A 20,924-nucleotide genomic window follows, 5' to 3' on the forward strand; every position below is an offset into this window, starting at 1 on the left:
CACTTATATAAATCTGACACCTTTATATATAGACTGACGTTACATAACAGTATAGACATGATAAAACACAACATCGTATCATAATGAAAATAAAGTCTAATGTGAAAACATCAGTTGGAATTTAATCAAATCATTAAAATGTATTAAAAAAGGAGAGAAACGTGAAGTGTGATTGGCTGTTTCCATTTGGCTGTATATATACATTAATATGCGGTATCAATCTAAAATAATTGAAGTACAGAACAGGTACATGCTGTATTAGCATGGAAAAAATCTATTAGATGTTAGCGGAATTGTTGCGCAGTAACAAATATCCTCGTGTTGAACATAAGTTTGTTTAAACCAATGTCCGACTCCATTGGTATGAGGGAGTGGTGGGTATAATGACAACAAGGATAGCTCTGTTATGACGTGTCTTAATGTCAGCATTGTCTACTTGTGTGAATTTGTTATTATCTGGAATAAATGAATACATAGATAATAAGAATAATAAAATGTAATATTTTGTTTTTTGAAAGCAACAAAATTGTTGAGTGATTTTTCTGATATCATTTATGATCAAACATACTACCGACAAACGTTGGGTTCACGTTTACAAAAGTAACCGCTTTTACGACTAGACTATTTAATCACAATTAAGTAAAGATGTTAGTCAATGTTTTGAAATAAACCAGAGGATGTAACTCATACATACGAAAAGTCCGATAGTTTTTAATGATTTTATCTACATTCATTAGTCATGTACCAAATACACAGTAAAACGTTACGTGCGTATCGGAGGACACTGTGAGTAAGCTATAGGCGTGGAACGCGGATGTTTTCTGCCAGTAGTGCAGTGTGTGGCTTGGTCTACACCTGTTTTCCGTTCTGTTTCATCACTAACTCTAAAAGCTACTGTCTGTTTCTATTTCCGTCTTCTGGAAACCATTGTTATATCTCATTAAAAACTATTTCAGATAATATTTTCATTACAAATCACAGTTTGTTTACATATCTGAACACTGTCCCTCCCATTGAGCTTCTACCGTGATAATAAATGATTTCTCAAATAACATCGAGAAAGGGTATCGGAGTACATACAGTCACATCGGAAGACTGCCCTATTGGTTCTGTTATGGCAACACCTATCTAAATACGATATGCGCATGCGCGCACGGATGAAATGGACACGGCCGGGTGCCTGTATATATTGGTGCGCTCCTCCCCGAGGTACATATTGACGGAATATATCTCAGCTGCTTCAACCTCTTGACCGGACGAATTCTTCTCTCTCCGCAGAACGTAAGTACCATATCTTAAACATCACTAGTGTGATAGTATGTATCTACATACAGTTTAAAGAAAAAGAAAAAGAATGGTTATGAACGATTGAAAAAAAGGAATAGTCTATTGTATACTTTATACCTAAAGTTACTTACTTTATACTATTGTCAACGTTCAATGTTCTGTTTTAATCCATAAATGCACGCGGAAAAATATCGTATTCCACCTCTGTATTTTGAACTAATCCTTGGTCTTATGAGCGGTCATTTTAAGGACGTTATTTTGATGATGTACTATTTACTGATGCTCAAAATATATTTTATACAGTGATTACCATTTTATATATATTTTTAACAACCAGTGTTGTGTTGTCTGCAGTTTATTACTTTCACTTATTGATAGAAGCATGCTGCGTTTAATTATCACAAATAGTTAAAATTGCAACACCTGGAGTGAAGTAACGAAAGTTTGGAAATAACCGAAAACCATTAATTAATTAAGAATCTTCGCGAAACAATTCCACCAACTTATATTAATCGCTCTTGTTGGTACAGATAGAAGTGCGCGCAATGTCCGACTTATTGAAAAACGGTATACAGTGTATACTGTACCTCATGAACACCCCGGGTCAGTTTGTTAGACTTTATTTATTTGACCGGTTAATCTGCATTCGTCACTAATCCAAACTTATGGTCAATTAAGTCTATGCTTGTTTTTAAGCATGCTTATTGAATGAAGCTGCCATCTTCTAGGTAGAAGGCGCCTTTTGTAGCGATAATGGTGACGTCATAAAAATGGTGACGCCAGCAATCTAGCTGTGGCATTTTTAGCGCGCTATCATTGCAATACAGCGTTAAATGGTCCTTTTTTTGCATTCATAAGCAATATATGAGTAAAATATCAAAGAATGGTATTTAAGCTTCTATTGAATTTGCTTTTGTGTTACGCTAAAAATGGGGCCGCTGTGACCGTGTGGTTAAGATGTCCCGACTCTTTATCACTAGCCCTCCACCTCTGGGTCGCGAGCTCGAAACCCGCGTGGGGCAGTTGCCTGGTACTGACCGTAGGCCAGTGGTTTTTGTCCGGGTACTCCGGCTTTCTTCCACCTCCAAAACTTGCATTTGGCACACCCTTAAATGACCCTGGCTGCTAATAAAATGATTTTCGAATCATGATTATCTAATCGATCTTATTTGTGCTATTTTTAATGAGAATTAATTAAGATACACAAACTAGTAAATGCTCAAGGACGCACCACTATAATGAATTCGTTGGTTGTTAGATAGGTTTGCCCACCATTCTATAGCGATCCATGCTTGATCAGCGCGTGTCTGGGGAAGGGCGCGGCGTCTATGGTAACGTCAGTGTAATTCTGTAGTCTCTTTGATAGTGTGGTAATAGCAGGCAGTAATCACCAAATCCATCTGAGGATAACTGTTGTAAACAATACAGCTTGTTCAGACGGTTCATCTAATGTGTAAGTGAAAAAAAGTTCTTAAAAGCATCATAACCTGTCTGAAACAAATTGCATTATGTAAGAATTTTTCTAACAAATGTGTATTGCACACAATAAAAGCCTGCTGTTTGCTACAGCTACATGAAAGGCATATTTCAGACAGAACTAAGATGCTGAGATGTTTAGATCTTAATTTTTTGAAACATAATCTCAATTTGAATGGAACTATTTAAGGTGTTTGGAAGATGCTCAGATCCCGTCAGTCTATTGGGCTGTCTATAAACTGATACGACTTTTCGTATCTGTCTGTAATGAATCTACATGGGTGGTACAATATTCTGGTACACGTCCAAATTAAAACTTAAAAGTTACAACTCGTATTAACCTGCTAGCTGCATATACTATATTATATTATTACCCTGAACGTGTGGCACGTTATTCTCATATTAACCAGTATTGGCTGCTGTAGGCGTGGCAAATTTCTCTCGTCTACGCCTCATATTAACTGCAGGTACGACTCAGCTCTCTAATATACTATCAGGAAAAATTCAAATTGATTTCATCTGAACTTTGGAGTCATAATTCTACAGTTTTAAGGGATATTATAATGAATAACAAAGGCCCGAATGATTTAAAGAATATGTGTACAGCCTCAATGGGTGGTCGGGTGGCGCAGTGGTAATACATGCGTCTTTCACCTTCAAGTACATATAGATGTAGGCGTCCCGGGTTCGATTCCCCTATCGGTGCTTAAAATTATGGGGTCACCTTCCAGATCACGTTTGTTTTTTCACTGGTACTCCGGTTTCCTCACACATTACGACCCATCGCGCGCTTCCGTCCGAACCAACAAAAATGATTAACGTAACTTGATATAGCTTGTCTCGCAATTAATGTAAAATGAATAGAGTTTGAATTAAACAAATTGATAAATAAATACAAAGATGAATTGATAAATAGATAAATAAATAAATAAATAAAAGAGTAATTGGCATGACACAGAAAGTCATTTTTATAAGGACTAAGCTTTAGCAGGAAGCGACGTGCACCTGGTTCAAACAACCACAATAAATATATGTATAACAATACAATACAATACACAGTATCATAGTTTGATTACCAAAATATCGTTTAAAATAAAATGGTTATTGTCGGAACCGAACTATCCGACCTACAAACAAATAGTTACTATTCACGTCCCTCGGTAACCTAGGAGTCTTTCTGCTTGTTTGGCTATACATACATCGGAGTCTCGCATTTCTCGCCGCCAATCATAACGACGAAACCTTGTGGTCTTGGTGATAGAAAAAATATGTTAGTTTCAGTAGAGAAATCTTGAGGTCATAGCCCACAGACCATTGGCATTTTGAATGGTACACACGGTGTTCTGATTAACATCTTACCGGGTGATACAATGTTTCCGACAGAGGGTACAATATGTATCGGGCCGAGGCTACCTCAGTGTCAGACCGAGGCTACTTAAGTATCAGACCGAGGCTACTGCTTACCAGGACAGCATATGACGTCATTGTATCGCATTGTGTTCAGCAGTATACTAATCGACGTCACGTGTGAAGCGGATACCAGGAATATTGATAGTCTTAAAAGAATTATCTTGTTCTGGTGACGGTATTTGTTGAGCTATAAATCTGCCACGAGTATTTACAACAAGGAAATATACAGATAATCACTAAAAGGCTCTGAATATTAGGCTAAATTTTGAAGACTGAAGTATATCGAAAAAAAAATAAATAAAAAAAAATCAAAAAAAAATATCCCATAATTTATAAACATGGGCTTGACGTTTTATTGAAATCCAATGTTGAAAATTATAAAATGTATTGTATCATTTAGCTATTACAACCCCCTATTCAGATATGGACATTTCTAGTTTCCTTCGTCACCTTCTCGTTCCGTGCGTTCCTGTATCGGGTTCGTACCAGTTGTACCGGTGTGAATCTGCTGTACTTCAAATGGAACGCGGAGTGCCAGGAGAACCAACCGGTTCTAATGGATCGTTTTTCCAAACGTAACACTAACTTGCATCCAAGATGGTGGAGTTATGCTTCTTCATTTGTCATACAAATATATTTTTTTTGTCAGAAACAAGACGTGGACTCTCATTTGCGATGACATTTTGTAAATTATACAAGTCAGTGTTTGACGGTACTATTCACGTATTGAAGGAAAAATAATCGTTTTTTTTTTCTGTTTGAAGCGAGCGACGGTCGCCATCTTGGAAACTTACTTGAGATCCATTTGCGTTCCATTATATGATACTGTACGTGATGATTGACTTTTAATAAAATGATATCACCATCAATACTTTTTACCATCAATAATATCTCCCAAACCTGGATCTGTCTCTTGTTCATATTTTACCCTGGTTTCATGGATTAATGTTAGACTAACTTCAATTCCATGCAATTGATTAGTTGATTTGACTTCATGGATTATTTCTTTTAATTACAAATCGGAGTTTTGATTTTTAATTCATCGAAAGAATTACATAATGATGAGGGATGGGATTTCAGCGCCCGGTGTTGTATGGTACCAATGGGGTCGCGATGGCCGAGTGGTTAAGGTGTTTCGACACTTTATCACTAGCCCTCCACCTCTGGGTTGCGAGTTCGAAACCTACATGGGACAGTTGCCAGGTACTGACCGTAGGTCGGTGGTTTTTCTCCGGGTACTCTGGCTTTCCTCCACCTCCAAACCTGGCACGTCCTTTAATGACACTGGCTGTTGATAGGACGTTAAACAAAAGCAAGCAAACAAACCTATATTATATTCTCCCATTTAACTCCTACTTATTGTTTTTAGTGTATTTCAAGTTACGATAACCACTATAGCTAATACTGAGTTGATACCGCTATAACGGACACACTGTGTGAGTTATGTATTTTGGCCTTCCGCCCATGGTAACATTTTCTACGGCTAGTTGCATTCATGAAAAGCAGACCAATCGTTAGTGGGTATGTGTTGTGGCCTTGGTGTACATAGTGTATTTGTCATCAAGTAATGCATTGTCGGATTATCTTTGGCGAAGTATACATTTACACCCATCGATACAATAACGGAATAATTGGCACCAGTATATCACAGATAACAAGCGACGATACATCGCCCCGTCTTAATTGATGGAGACTTATTGCATTCATTAGGACGGTAAACATTGCATTCGTGTCTTACAGTCCACAACATAGCCTCCAAATCAGTCACACATATCTTCTAGCACGGCGAGCTCATTTCGCGAACAATTAGCTTCGCGAATGTTCTTCATTACACAACACGGCAGAGACTATGCTGCAAACTAGTATCTTTTCGCGGACAATTATCTTCGCGAATGTAACTTATAGAAAACATGCAAAATTGGATCATTTCGCAAACAATTTAAAATTTCACAAAAGCAGACAATTTCAATTCAATTTACATTGTTAATGTCCTTTGTAATACAGTGAGTATATTGTAGACTTGCAGTGAAGTATTTCGCAGACAATTAACTTCGCGATTGTATTTTCTAATTCGACATATAGTGAATATACTGAAGACTAGTATCATATCGCGGATGATTTACTTCGCGTGTGTTTCTGTGTTATTTCCAAGAAATGTAACGCGAGTTTTACTTGTCTGTACATGTATGTACTATAAACAAATGTTCACGTGGTGCTTAAATTTACAATTCATACGCCTAGTTAACGCAAATATACATGTACCACCAGGGGCGATCAGATGTTTTGGTAGGGCTTGGAAGTTTTCGTAGTAGCTGTGAAGTTTAAGTTATTGCTGCCGATAAGCACCAACACCTTGAGCGAGAGCAAGGACACGTGCGGACGTGTCACAATTAACCAGAGTATGTAACACGTGCGGACGTGTCTCAATTAACCAGAGTATGTAACACGTGCGGACGTGTCTCAATTAACCAGAGTATGTAACACGTGCGGACGTGTCTCAATTAACCAGAGTATGTGTGAGTAAATGGGTTAAGATTCATTGTGTAACGACTTCCGTACTATCATACCAGGTATATGTAATACACACTTCGTGGCTGGTATGTTTTTGTTTTACAGCGATGCAATGTTGGCTGTAACGTTATGGAAAAGCTATTATATCTGATCCGTAACAGAGTAACTGGGGCGTAAGAGAATGCTAAGAGGTGTTGAACTATTCAATACACCTTCTTCAAGGGATGTAAATGATTGTGCAGACTATTATATAGATACCTCTTATAGAACGAGTGACGGTCGGCTTAGTCCTCCATCAGGGCACTCACCCTAAATTGAATACAGATATAAGAACAAGACACTCCCTCTATACACCCTTCAGCGTGATATTAATAGTGGTAGTCAAATATAGTAGTAGAGGATATTGACTTTCGCTGCATCAAGAGCAGCGCCGAAACCTTGTTACAAATGCTACTTAAGCTATGTATCAGAAAGTACGGTTTTAAAGGTACGCTAATTCCAGAGTGACTTTACCAAAATCCCAAAAAAATAATTTTGTTTCAAAAAAATTAAAAAAGGTTTATCGCTTGGAGCTTTATCGAGATCTCTTTGTAAGACTCAAGCCATCTCCAGTTACATTTCCCTTCATGGAATTCGTTTCTCTCCTTCTCCGATCGCTATTCCCACCCCTCGGATTTACCTTCCCCACTTTGTCTCTTACGTTAGCTCGATCAAGTTCTTTGGTTGCTGTGAGTTACCTTCTTAAGACTGCAATCGATTTCTAATTCTATCCCCGAGCCCCCTTTTCCAGTTCTCTATTTGTCAGTTCAAACTCTGTTTAAGGAGGCGAACATTTCTATTTTTGTCTTTTTCAACACACGGTTTGTCAAACTCCCTTGGCCGAACCCCCAATTATCCATTGTTGTTTTACTGACATATTTACTCTATTAAATAATTATTGTACATTCTACAATGTATGTGAATCAATTACCAAAAGACTCCCTCAGACACGCTGCCATGATGCGCGTGTAGAATGCGGTATCCCTGTTAAGTACAGATTAATCGCGCATTAAAGGTTGCTGCTGTTCGCGATGCTGAATGGCATGACACGACCGACATAGGCTAGATTGTAACCGATCCCACTATACCTATACTGAGAAGGGCCAACACGGCTTCAATAAGCTATCATGGAGGTACGAAGTGTTTGAACTGATGGCACTAACATCTGACCTAGAATTCCTCTGGTTACGGTGACGTGTTACATATGCTGCTGAAGCGACACGTACTGCTTTTCCTGTGAAATGAAATGCACGTGTTTCGTATCCAGCGTTGACCACGACAGACAAATCAACTTGATATATTGCGCATGGCAAACAAAGCAGTTCAACTTGTTTATACCAAATCTAATAATCTGATAAAGAGATCCGAAACAGCAGTTTCCTATATTTACTTCTTTTGTAGCATTTTACTCTGAATCCGAATTGTTCGATCAGACAGGAATGTTCCGAACAGATGTTCACAGATCTCTCCATCATCACAAAGCGAACGTCAATTAATATCTAATACCCATATACATGTACCTACGTAGAATGACGATATGTTAAATGCATATGTTGTCATAAAATCAAAAATAAAACAAGGCTATATCATACGATATATACTTAAAAGGAGATGTCATATGTTGTTAGTTTCGGAAGACATGACTATTTCTTCACCCGAGGCATGTGATGTTCCCGAGGGCGAATTTTTATTATAAAAAATACAACAAAAGATATAGTTAAACTCCCATAGGACACAAAATGGTTAGGTTTAGAGATTTTGAGCGCGGTGTATGTATGATATCGGAAAATTACAACGAATGACTTCTTATAAGAAGGAAAGAAATACAAGTACATAAAACTGTAATAGAATTTTAAATTAAATAAATATGAAAGAAATCGTTGCATCATGACCCCTTATTAAAATGTAATATCATTCTCATCCTTAGGGTTCACATCGCCTTTCTCTATTCCGTAATTACGTATGTATTATTCCGCCCCTCCTACATCGACCGAACAATGTACACATTACAAGGCCCATGTGGGTAATTAAATTGACAGCGCTGTACTTTACCTTCGTCGACGAGAGTCCTAAAACCTAACCTAACTTCAAAGGGGCATGGTGGGTGTATTTATGGTAAGGATTTCCTCACAACACGACTAAGATGCTTGTAATAATTATACGGTCATTGGACCCAAAACACAGTCTAATGATGACCCTGTGCAAATGTGATATTGTCTTCAAAAACGCCCTACATGATGTCGCGGATTGATATTGCAGATAACTGATAAGTACTTCGTCTACAATTTCATGTAGCCTCCTGCCTCCTGAAGCATTGTTTACTGCCAAGTAATGATCTCGTTTCTCTCCTTTCGTCATAAGGCACACACGTCTCATCAGTTCCTCGTTACTCTGTGGACTGTAGGCGATTCCAGAAGTTTGTACTTACAATGTCAAGTATGTGAGAGGATACCTAGCAACACTAATAGAATACACACCAAACTACAGAACAAATATTGTATCATTCATTTCCTCTCAAGATAAACTGGATGGTCAACGGTTCCCAAAATCACCACAAACACAAAATGAACAGTTATGATTGAGGTGATGCTTTAAATTAAAACCATAATCATTTGGCATTAGGCTAGGTCCATTAAAAGATTACATTAACTCCGGTGTAATCTAGATATCAGCCTTAACACCAACACTAGCTTTGTGCAAAATATATTACCTACACTTACCATAATTCATTTTTTACATAAGTCATCTTACTTTAGTAAGTATTTTAAATTTGAGGAAGCACCCATGATTAGAATAGATATTAATATTTTGTAAAAGCGAAATTATCATATGATCATGGTAATGGGTCAGTTCCCCAGTTCTCATGTTAATAACTTGACATTATATCTGGGTTAAACATTGGTTTGTATGAGAGGAGTCGTCTATTAAGATACAGCCCGGGTCTTATATTGTTCTTTGTACGTTTTCAGGGTTCTCGGTCTAAGGCTTTCCTTAGTTGATATTTTGTCTTTGAGACAGAACTACGGTTTCGTTTACAAGTAGGCATTCTTTGTTGTTTTCCATTTATCTTTCCTATTGTAGTAGATATCTTGACGACCTCTAGGCACAACTGATACTGTTCCATCCCTATAATCACACAGTATATCGCGGTTCCCCATACCGCACGTGTATGTGTGGTGCATTGGGACGAGTAATCGACATTTGGTGTTGATTGTTGACCTGGTTCACCGCGAACATTTGTAAGATGTCAAACAGACGGGGAAAAACATTGTTGAAGCCATTCTATAGATACTACGAGATATTACGAGATACGACGATACGAGATACTACGAGATATTACGAGATACTACGATACGAGATACTACGATACGAGATACTACGAGATACTACGCTTCCGCTGACAACACACGTACCCTACATGTATTGCGCCTTGAAAACATGATCAACATATGGTTATGTTTTTGAACAATAAGAAAACCTAGGGTAAAACCATCGCTTTATAAATTATAGGCATGTAATACAGGTTGTAAAATTTTCTACAGTAGTCTTGTTAAGCATATCATTTCGAAATTTGTATTTGTTCCCAGTCACTTACGATGTTAAACGATGAATCATGACCAGTTTCTTAAATACTACATTAAAAAAAAACTGATATGAGAGTTTATTAACGACAAAACTGATGAAAAAGGTGCAAGCATTCGTGTAAACATCAGGGTAGACTCGGAAGTAACGCCATGAAGGAATACACAAAAGACACACAATGTATTAGTATCTCTCTAACAAATATAGGGTTAGATATAGAAGATCGTAAATGTGACTCGAACTGTCTCATACTGCTGAGACTTGTCACCGATGGCAAGGACCTTAAGTGTTGATAAAAAGATGGCGGCCCAAAACGATGTTGTCACTTGGAAACAAACATACGTGTGTTCCTGTGTTTAGCGTTATTGCATTGAGGACATGACAGGTTGTGATAAATCGCGTTAAAATGGTAGTATGTTTGGCTAGAACAATATTACGACACGAATCATAGTGATTCAAAAGTCCACGTGTAGTGAAAAACTTGTGTGGTCGGGACATATTTGACATTTACTATCAACGTGTAATGAAAAAGCAATAGAGTGAGAACCATTAAAATATTCATACAAATGGTACCTTCGCGTACAGAATACAGAAATACCAAGACCATGCGTTCCGGAAGTATATTCGTCTTTTATCTCCACAAATCCTTTATATAAGTCTGGTTAAGTCCAGGTAATAGATACATTCATTAGTATAGCTTTAATTTCAAAGAGTTCAAGAAAGTATTAACAATGCACACCTTGTGAGCGAAAATGTTCAATAGATTTTTAAAGGATATATATCAAAGTGTTTCCAAAATTGTAGATTATAGAAAATAAAACGTAGTATAGCCCCCTTCATAGTCTCAATACGATCATGCTTTATTTGTGTATAGTAGATTGGAACGTTTTTTAGTTGATAGAATTCCTCTACGTGATAAATCATGTAAGGTCGAGCGGTCAAGGTTAACTTACACATCTGTTGAATATGTCCAGAAACAACATGGTGTAGAATCGTGTTTCTGTCCCGTTCTGTTGTGTGTTGATGTGTATCTATGCACCTTGAAGAGAACGCCAAACAGGAATGAGCTGAGATAAAACGCATATTCTCGAAACTTCGTCCTCGCTACCATTACAACACTTGTCAGCATTTACGGTCGGTCAGGTTTGGACCATTTCGACAATAGAACTTAAATTCATCCTTCGACACTATAAAACAATAAAAGGTTATAGTTGTTTAAATAACGATGTTTATTCTTGTAGGTCTTACTGTTTACGTAATAGCCCGAAAATAAGAAAACAACATCAATATGTGCAGTATATAAATAGAAACCACTGTGTGCTATGCGTGACGCTAACGGGACATACCAATCTGTATTTACGTACTTTGTTACCTATTATAGTACATGTATATATTATTCTAAAAGGGATAACCTCTATGTTGCTAGACGTTCTACGTGTCCACGTCCCTAGTCCTATACATCTTTTAAATAAAATCATCATAGGTACCACGGTTTGATGCCTTCGTTCAATCATACATTATGCTGCGTTTTGGTCCCGTTTTAACACCTCAGTTTAAAAACTTGACATTTTACAGATTTGACCTTGACCTATATTACTGGTGACGTTGCTGGAGTAGAAAACGTCTTCCCCTTCCGGAACACGTGATCATATTCTTACTCTGTCACTGTCTAGGCCTAGATATGGTCTCGGTTCCCTGTTGGAATTCTGTTGTAGTTTGAGGAGAAGCGACGAGGAAAAATGATGTGTATGTATTAAAGTCAGGGATTTCACGATGGCTCATTACTGCCATTTTTCCAAAAGCAGGATGTACTTGTTTATATGCACAGCTTAATTTTGACTTAGTTTATTCACTACCATGTTGAGGGGAGGATGTAGAATGAATCCATATCCGAGTGATTTATAATGCACGTTAAATCTATTACATTCTCATAAGAAATGATAAACTCCATGTTTGTGCGATGTTGGAGTTGATAACCATGCTGGAATATAAAACGAAACTGATTATAATCCGCCTATCACAGTTTAAATGACTATTAAACATCCCTCATGTAGGGGTACTGTGATTCCGCACTGGGATAAGACTTGACACCTGGTGTTATGATTAACTGGCACGACAAATAGGAAAGATAAAATCTATCTGCACTACCTGCCTAGCATGAACGATATCAAGGGATATTTAATATAATCAATATTTCTACCACGGGCACAGCTGCAGCCATTACACATGCAGAATGACGTTTGTGACGTAATCCTAGATGGCGCTTCTCGCTGCTGGATAGGAAATTGCGATCTCGTAGATTCTCGTTTTGAAGTATCTGCAGATTGAAATTGACCTTTCTATATATACATCATTCCACCCACGCTATCTGACAACATCATAGGAATTATAAATTCAAGTTTGCAAAAACTTGAATTACTGAGGGGTAATTGTATAGCAATCGTTCGTCATGTCGTTTCATCTCTAATTGGTATGTTGTTGATTTCCGGAACTGTAATTAAGGACATAAATAACCAGTTTGATTAAATTAATTTTCTGTTGTATCGTAATTGTCTGACTCTCAATTTGTTTTAAAAGCTGTTGATATTGTGTGTCCTTTGTATCAGCGTCATCATACATACAGCATGCACGAAGGCACGTACTGCATTGTTCAAGCACGTGCTTCTACTTAAGAAACAACTGTATAACTGTTTTTGAATTAAAGGTATAATTATTCTCAATAACTCTTAGGACTGGCATGCGAGTTTACTTTGAACGAAGTATAATTTAGTAATTTTAAAATTTATTTATATATATCACTCACCACCTTCCGATTATTTGGCAGAGTAAGCATTGCAACAATTGAAGATATGAGCGTTTCAATAAAAACTTCAATATTGTTTGGCAATATTTCAAAAAGATTTGGCCAAACATGTATTCATCTTTCTACTTCAAACAATGTTTATCATTGAAAAGAAAAATCTAGAATAGACGTACGACTTCTGAGGCAGATCCTTACCGGTATAAACGACTGTTGTATGTTGTTACAAATGTTTTTATGTATTAATGAAAGAGACATATAGTGATACGTTTTTATCGAATCTAACAGAATATCATACGATGTATATAGGACGTATGCTTTTTTACTCACTTTAAAATACTTATATATGCACTGTATCATCAGTTTTACGTCAATGAAATAATATATTTCATATTATTTTTTCTGCACGAAATAACAAAACAGCACACACTCATACATATATATCTATCGGGATCGTCATCACTTACAGAATCAATGCCAATATATTACGTAAAATCAATGCTAGCAGTTAAAGAATTAAATAAAGTAAATATAATATATATATATGTATTGCTTGGACTTTGTGTTGATGTGAAAGAAATTGACACATAATATATTATATTACATTGAAAGGCTGAATACTGTTGTTATTAACAGAGAGTAAAACATATGTATATGTATTGCTTGGACTTTGTGTTGGTGTGAAAGAAATTGACACATAATACATTGATAGTCTGAATACTGGTGCTATTAACAGAGTTCTGTTATTGCGCTCTCCGATGATATTTCGCCGTTCGGACATCTGCATCCCAGGCGTCGGTTTATGAGTTATTATAGAAGTGTCTCCGCCAACAAACAATAGTACCACGGATACAGAACATTAAGTAAACAACGCAAAAATAGCCGACATTTTGTATTTTTGTTGTAAACCAGACGGAAAAAATTCTCGGTTAAGCAGAAGGATACTTTATCGTCGTAATACCAGACATTGCATGTGCAACATGTGAAGGGCTAAGTTTACAATGAGTAGTTACCGACATAATTAGTCGATTACTCAACGCACGTGCCTCCCAGCATGCAATCTGGCAAACCCCGTTATATCTGAGAGGAATGGAATAGTGAATATCTCCCTAACACATGCTTTTACGGGACATTTGATTTCGATAATAGCATGTATGCCAACCATATTAACCATACATTTGTCATGTGTAATCCCTGATTAAGTGAAGATATTCCAGACAAACCGCTGCTCCCCGCAAAGTGAGGGATTCCATGTTTGATCAGATATTACCACCATAAAGATATTTCTTATGATTGATTAGGCAGATACGCGGCAGTCGGCTTGCGTTTTGTATGCAATAAATATTTTGATGAAATCTACGTTACATAACATAACTTGAGAAAAGAGATGTCAAACAATCGTGTGTTTTATATCTTAAGGATAAACAAGATGTATGCTGCACGTGCAGAGTACGCATGCATATCTTAACGTAATGGTAACTAATGAGGAACCAATGTGTGTGTGCCTGTGAGGTGAGATTAAGAAATCATTATAAGCCCTACTGTAAATGATGTAAGTTAAAAGAAATCCTTATAAGCCCTTCTGTGAACAACCTCTACTACGAATAAGGTAAAGTTGAGGAAATTGTTACAATCCCTACTGTGAATGAGGTAGGGCTTAAAGAAATCATTAGGTAATTTTAGGAAATCATTACTAGTCCTACTGTGATTACGGTAAAAAATCGGCAATCATTGGATTGTTTTGGCGTTTCCCCCCACAAATCAGCTGATGTTATGTGAAAAACCGATAAAACCGCTGATGGACGGGTTTTTATAGTGTAAGCATACAGAAATATCAAACCTGTCCACGTAAGCAAGACTGGTACGAATAACGGTGTATCCAGACCTTACCGCCTACTACTTAATAGCTGAAACAATAACAGGAAGGTTATTGTGTGAGATGTGTGTCTGTACACAATTATTGCTAGATGAGGGATGCTGTTTCTAATAACTAACCAATCAACCATGTTGATAATAAACTTTGTTATTTTATAGCTGAGTAAATAACGCACACTTTATGATTATTACTTATTAACAGGAACCTTCATCATGCGTAGGTACCTTAACCAAACACACGCACTATCTACTTTTTGCAGTGTTTATAACGGTTCCCATTTTATTAGTGTTTTAAGAAGTATTTGATCAACCGCGGCCCTTCTTTTTAACAAAAATCGAAAAACATATTTGTTCCGTGAAGATTTAAATGATCAACGAGTGGTTTATATTAATGATCACAATATAAGAGAATTAAAATACGCCTTAAGGAAGTCGATCGATAATTGTGGTATATACAATCTCTTTGAAGTTTTGTCTTCATCATTTATTTTGTTCTTCGTTCTTTTTCTCCTTTGTTTGATCCTATGAATGAAGAAGACATCAGATTTAGATACCACTGTACACCAGACACATAAACGCATATAACCATTGTTACTGTACAACATATACCGTTATCTTGGCGTTATCAACCTGTAAATAGTCAGGATCATTTTGAAATACCATCTTGTTATACCATTTAACTACACACTGGAAACAAGTTGTTTGTCCTTAAACAAAATAAAACTTACAAATATAATCGAACACAAATAAACATACATACAAACAAACTTCCAAATATATACATCCATATCCAGGAGTTACGTTAACTTCCGCTCTCTGCACTCCTTGAATATGTAATATGCAAAATTGACCGCCATCCTCACCTTGTGCATATTAAAACAGAAAAGTTGATCATTTGATTGTTTATCGCTCCTCTGTGATCTTTGGAAGAAATAAATCAACTTAGCAATTAGTCAGTTGTGTTTCCTTACACAAATATGACAGCTACTCCTTTGATTTTGCCATTACATGAAAGCGAAAGTAAACACAACCCCTGGAGTATCGAAGGTAAATACTTCCCCAAATCTGCATTTAAAAATCGGCCGTCTAACGGTACATGTAAACTCGCGCTGTGTAATTAACATTCTATCTTAAAAGGCAGTGGTTTAGCGCCATCGTGTATATATCCCAAAATATATTAAGACATCTTTATTATCACCAATAAAACCATTCTTATGTGTGCTGTGATATGTAGCTAATGTATAAAACTTACATTTTCACCCAATAGTAGATATTTTATAGAACTGCTCCACTTTTGTTGCGAGTTAGATGGCGTCGTGAAAATTAACAAACAGAGCCGTGACCGTTACAGTACACTATTAATGTGATATCCTGTTTAGCATGGGTGTCTCGGAACACCTGTGACTGTTTGTCTTTAACTACACTGAATACATTACTTATCCATTATGACTGATGTATTTCATACAGAAGTAAGATGATGATCTAAAGAGGACAAGAATAAAAAAAATCCCGTATCGCCGTATAGATATTTATACCACGGGTTTTCAATTACGAAGTATATTGCAGTTATATTTTCACAATATTTTTTGCATGGAAACCGAAATATCTCGTTTCTAAGAGAATGAAACACGGCATTGAGAGAAAGCAAGTCGTAATTTGCGAGATAAAAATACATTTTCACGAAAATGATTTTGTTCTTTCGAGGTATGATTTTTATGGTAAACATGTCGCTCAGGTGTTAAGTACATGTATTTGAAGTCTTATCAAAGCTGACGATCACGTGTGGTATAGGTATACGTTAGACTAGACTAGCTTATCTCCCAATCCACTTGACTAGACTAGCCTATCTCCCAATCCACCGAACTAGTATACCTCTCTCCCAATCCACCCAACTAGTTTACCTCTCTCTCAATCCACCTAACTAGTTTACCTCTCTCCCAATCCACCCAACTAGTTTACCTCTCTTTCAATCCACCCAACTAGTTTACCTCTCTCTCAATCCACCTAACTAGTTTACCTCTCTCCCAATCCACCCAACTAGTTTACCTCTCTCTCAATCCACCTAACTAGTTTACCTCTCTCTCAATCCACCTGACTAGTTTACCTCTCTCCTAATCCACCTGACTTGGTCACCTCTCTCCCAATCCACATGACTAGGTTACCTCTCTCCCAATCCACCTGACTAGTTTGCTCATTATTATCAGGCTGAGTGCAATGCAATAGCGCTAAGGAATACGTGTAGCATAAATTGTTCTTCATAAACATAGTGATGGTTCTATTAAACGTTTATTCTCATTTTCACATCAAAATCGTTCATTTTAGCCTTCCACAATTAAGACCAAGTTTTACATATATGTACACACATATACAACCCATTCATACTCTTTTGGAAATTTCTTCTCTGGATGATGATGATGATGATGATGATCAGTTGTTATATATGCGCAATACCAATGTCATTTAGACAAAATTAATTTTCAGATAAGTGCAAAATCTAGTTATATTGATGGTAGCTATCTGTATGTATATAAGTAACAAACACAATTATATGTGACGTCAGTTTATATCATTTTTAATCAAAAGCAAATTGTTGCGGCAAATATAGATTCCCGCCGTGGATAGACAAAGCCTGCCTTCTAAATATATCGCGTGGTGAATGCTTGTGATCTGTATTGTGTGTGGAATGAACAAAAGTGTGTGATGTATACATATCATTATATCACAACGACATCTCCCTTAAAAACAACTTAATTACATTCCAGCATTTCTTCCATCCAGTGATATCTCGGAAATGTTTTAGCTGTCGACCTCGCGACCATGTTTCTATTTCCATCTTACAACACTGTTGATAACCGCCGCTAAGCTACATGATGTTATTACTAGATACGATAACGACAAGCATTATTAAGGATATCAACACGTGGTCAGCTCCTTCAGCTGAGTATCTGTAACTTGATTTAGACCACGTGCGAATGCTGACTTAATATCAATAATTCCATACCTGATTAACAAAAAAGGAAGAGAATTACCTGGGTTGACAGCTCACTGACTATGTTGGAGGAAGTGTGTTTCTCTGGATTTTTCTTAAACATCGTGACGGCACCCATTGTTGCATGATAAAGTCATTCTGGACCACATGGTCTCCTGCCGATATTCGAGAGAGTTAATATTTCTTTGATTTGATTTTTCGCGTACACATACACTAAGTTTTGATGTTGATGTATTCAATAGCCCCTACTATGACTTGAACTGATACAACGTTTTCAGAAACCTCTTAATATTATCATTTAGTTGCATAATTAAACATTGAGTATCGCAAAGTTTAATAACCTGGTACTGTTTATTCATGTTTTTCAGTATGGATGGATTAATTGACAATTTGCTTTCCGATCAATGGGAGGAGGTGTCCGCCGCTGACCGTGGAGACGGTAAGTGCAGGAAATATGACCGGAAGTGTCTTCCACAGAACGTAGTGATGAGACGTATCGTACGATATATGACCGGAAGTGTCTTCTATGAACGTAATGACGTTACGAATTGTATGATATATGACCGGAAGTGTCTTTAGGACAACGTTATGACGAGACGAATTGTATGATATATGATCGGAAGTATCTTCTATGAACGCAATGACGAGTCGTAATGTTTAATAAGGCCGGTAGTATCCTCAGGGGGACATAATGACGATATATATTGTAAATTATATGGCCGGAAGTGTCTTCAGGATAACGTGATGACGTCACGTACAGATGAAAATGTTACAGGATTTGTTGACGGGACATATTAGATAATTAAACTCTTGTTTGATTTTGTTAATTGTCAATATCAATGTAATCTGGGCGACAGACTAATAAAGTGGCGCCCCGACGTATATTTGTTATCGAGATTACATTGATATTGTGAATAAAAACAATATTATAAGCGTTTAATTGTTATGTTTACATAGTTATGTTTAATTCTCTTTCTTTAACAAACACACTGCACAAGAATTGCTTTCGCTCATTTCCCATTTCATTTGAAAGAATAGCATTTGCTGCAACCCATCGGACACACAGAATGATGTGACGAAGGTCAATATAGCACCAAAATGACGTCACAATAGCGTAATTGCTCAATCAGAATCCTAGCTAAGTTCGATCCATCCGTAAGATGTTTACGAATTTACAAACAATGTCATGACTAATCGTCAAGTACTAAGATCGCTTAGCTTATTCCGTTCAATTTACTTTTTCAGGATTCGTCGATTATTTCCTAAATGGGAATCCAACACAGGTGGACGCAAACACTCTCGGACTGGTTATCTCGGATGAGGAAGGTAACGCGAAAAAAGTGGTACTGAAGGGCACACAACCCAACAAGAACCCCCTTAATAAAATCAGCCGTGTTGAACTAAAACTTGATGGAGAGCAAAACTTGGTTGGAATTGATTTGAATGGAGATGTTGTGGTTTACAAGAGCTAAGGATAAAATACGAAGTATCAAAGACATGATGTAAATAAGCATTAACATTCACATATATATTCGCCCTATTTCGCTGTAAATAAATCTGTGTTACGTTTTAAGTTGTTATAATATAAATTTTACTATGCTCCCAAACTGGCCTTTTGTTATCTCGTGTGGCCAAAACCTGTGTCGTCACTAACAAATGTCATCAGTGAAGCATCAGAATCAGAACCGGAACCGGAAGTTGCTCATATATGTTACAGTTTGTTCGACAAGTGTTCAGATCGCCGATTTTTAAAGCTTCAGAACATGGCTTATCCATTTGTAATGTAAAAGTATATGTTTGGTAAATCGTTGTGATATTAGAAACATATAACCGAGAACTTAACATTGATTATGTTACATGCTGTCAAGTTTATAAGGACCTTCGTCATACAAATTATCTGTTGAATTTTTGCAAGTTTTATGTAAAAGTGTGACACGTATGTAGCTGTTCTGTTTAATTTACTGATGTCTGCTGAATATTTATACTCACAAATAAACTATTTCATGTTATGTCGATCGTATTGTCATTTATTTACACATATATACAGTACTAGCACTCTTTATGAAGATTGCTCACCCCTCCGAAACGCATGGTATTGTACCTTTTTCAGAAGTCACCGTGCAAATAAATATCCTTTATCGGTTTTGCATTTAATTAGGAGCTTAACAACACTATCGTATAGGTCCTTTTCTAGTTTTAGAACACAGAAATTACTGAGGATGCAGTTTTAGTAGATTCATATTCAGACGTGCTGTCATATGCAGTTTTATCTTAGACTCATAGACGGTAAGCTCTGCTTTTGGACGTTAGGTCTCCAAGGTTAGACATTACCATGTATGTCACGTTTTCAAAATCTGGGAACTTTGCTTCTTGATGTTGCAGGGGCTGTGTGTATTAGACATATTACGTCACTTCCGGCATCTCATTATATTCATGGAACCGGCGTTAGATATAGTTGCCGATTATAATTCAACTATTTGCAGCAACCGATTTTTGTATACTTTCCGGAAATATTGTGTTATTTTGGCATATACAATTGCATGTTTTAATGATTTTAAATATCTGATGTAGCAACCCACAAGACAACCCATGCATAGATATGTACATTTTTTGGATGGTAGGACTACTCAGCCTGCAATACACATGATTCTTAAATCATCAATATAGCTGAAAATATATACCTGCCACACCCCTGCGAGATATAAATCATCACTTCCACTTATATGTATTATCCCGGCTATTCTGAATACCTAATCATATAACTTCCTCTTGGTAATTTTAAGATTTTGCTAAATTTAGCGTTCACATGGAAACAATCACGTGATCAGACAGTCAAATGGTGGATATTAACACTCAAAACGTTCATTGGGTTAGTCTCTTTCTCTAGAATATCAACAGAGAGGAAGGCAAGTAGCTTTCAAAATTACTCATAGCTTGTTATTGAGATTTTAAGCA

At 36.8% G+C, this 20,924-nt stretch overlaps 1 long non-coding RNA gene across 1 annotated transcript; it reads left to right on the plus strand.

Moving 5' to 3' along the window:
- The first annotated feature begins 770 nt into the window (after nucleotides 1-770).
- Nucleotides 771-19,978, plus strand: LOC117342006. Its single transcript, XR_004535733.1, has 3 exons — nucleotides 771-1,281; nucleotides 18,338-18,408; nucleotides 19,215-19,978. It is a non-coding gene; the product is annotated as an uncharacterized LOC117342006 (long non-coding RNA).
- Nucleotides 19,979-20,924: the final 946 nt, after the last annotated feature.

Source organism: Pecten maximus, chromosome 14 (assembly GCF_902652985.1).
Source record: "Pecten maximus chromosome 14, xPecMax1.1, whole genome shotgun sequence".
Lineage (NCBI taxonomy): Eukaryota > Metazoa > Mollusca > Bivalvia > Pectinida > Pectinidae > Pecten > Pecten maximus.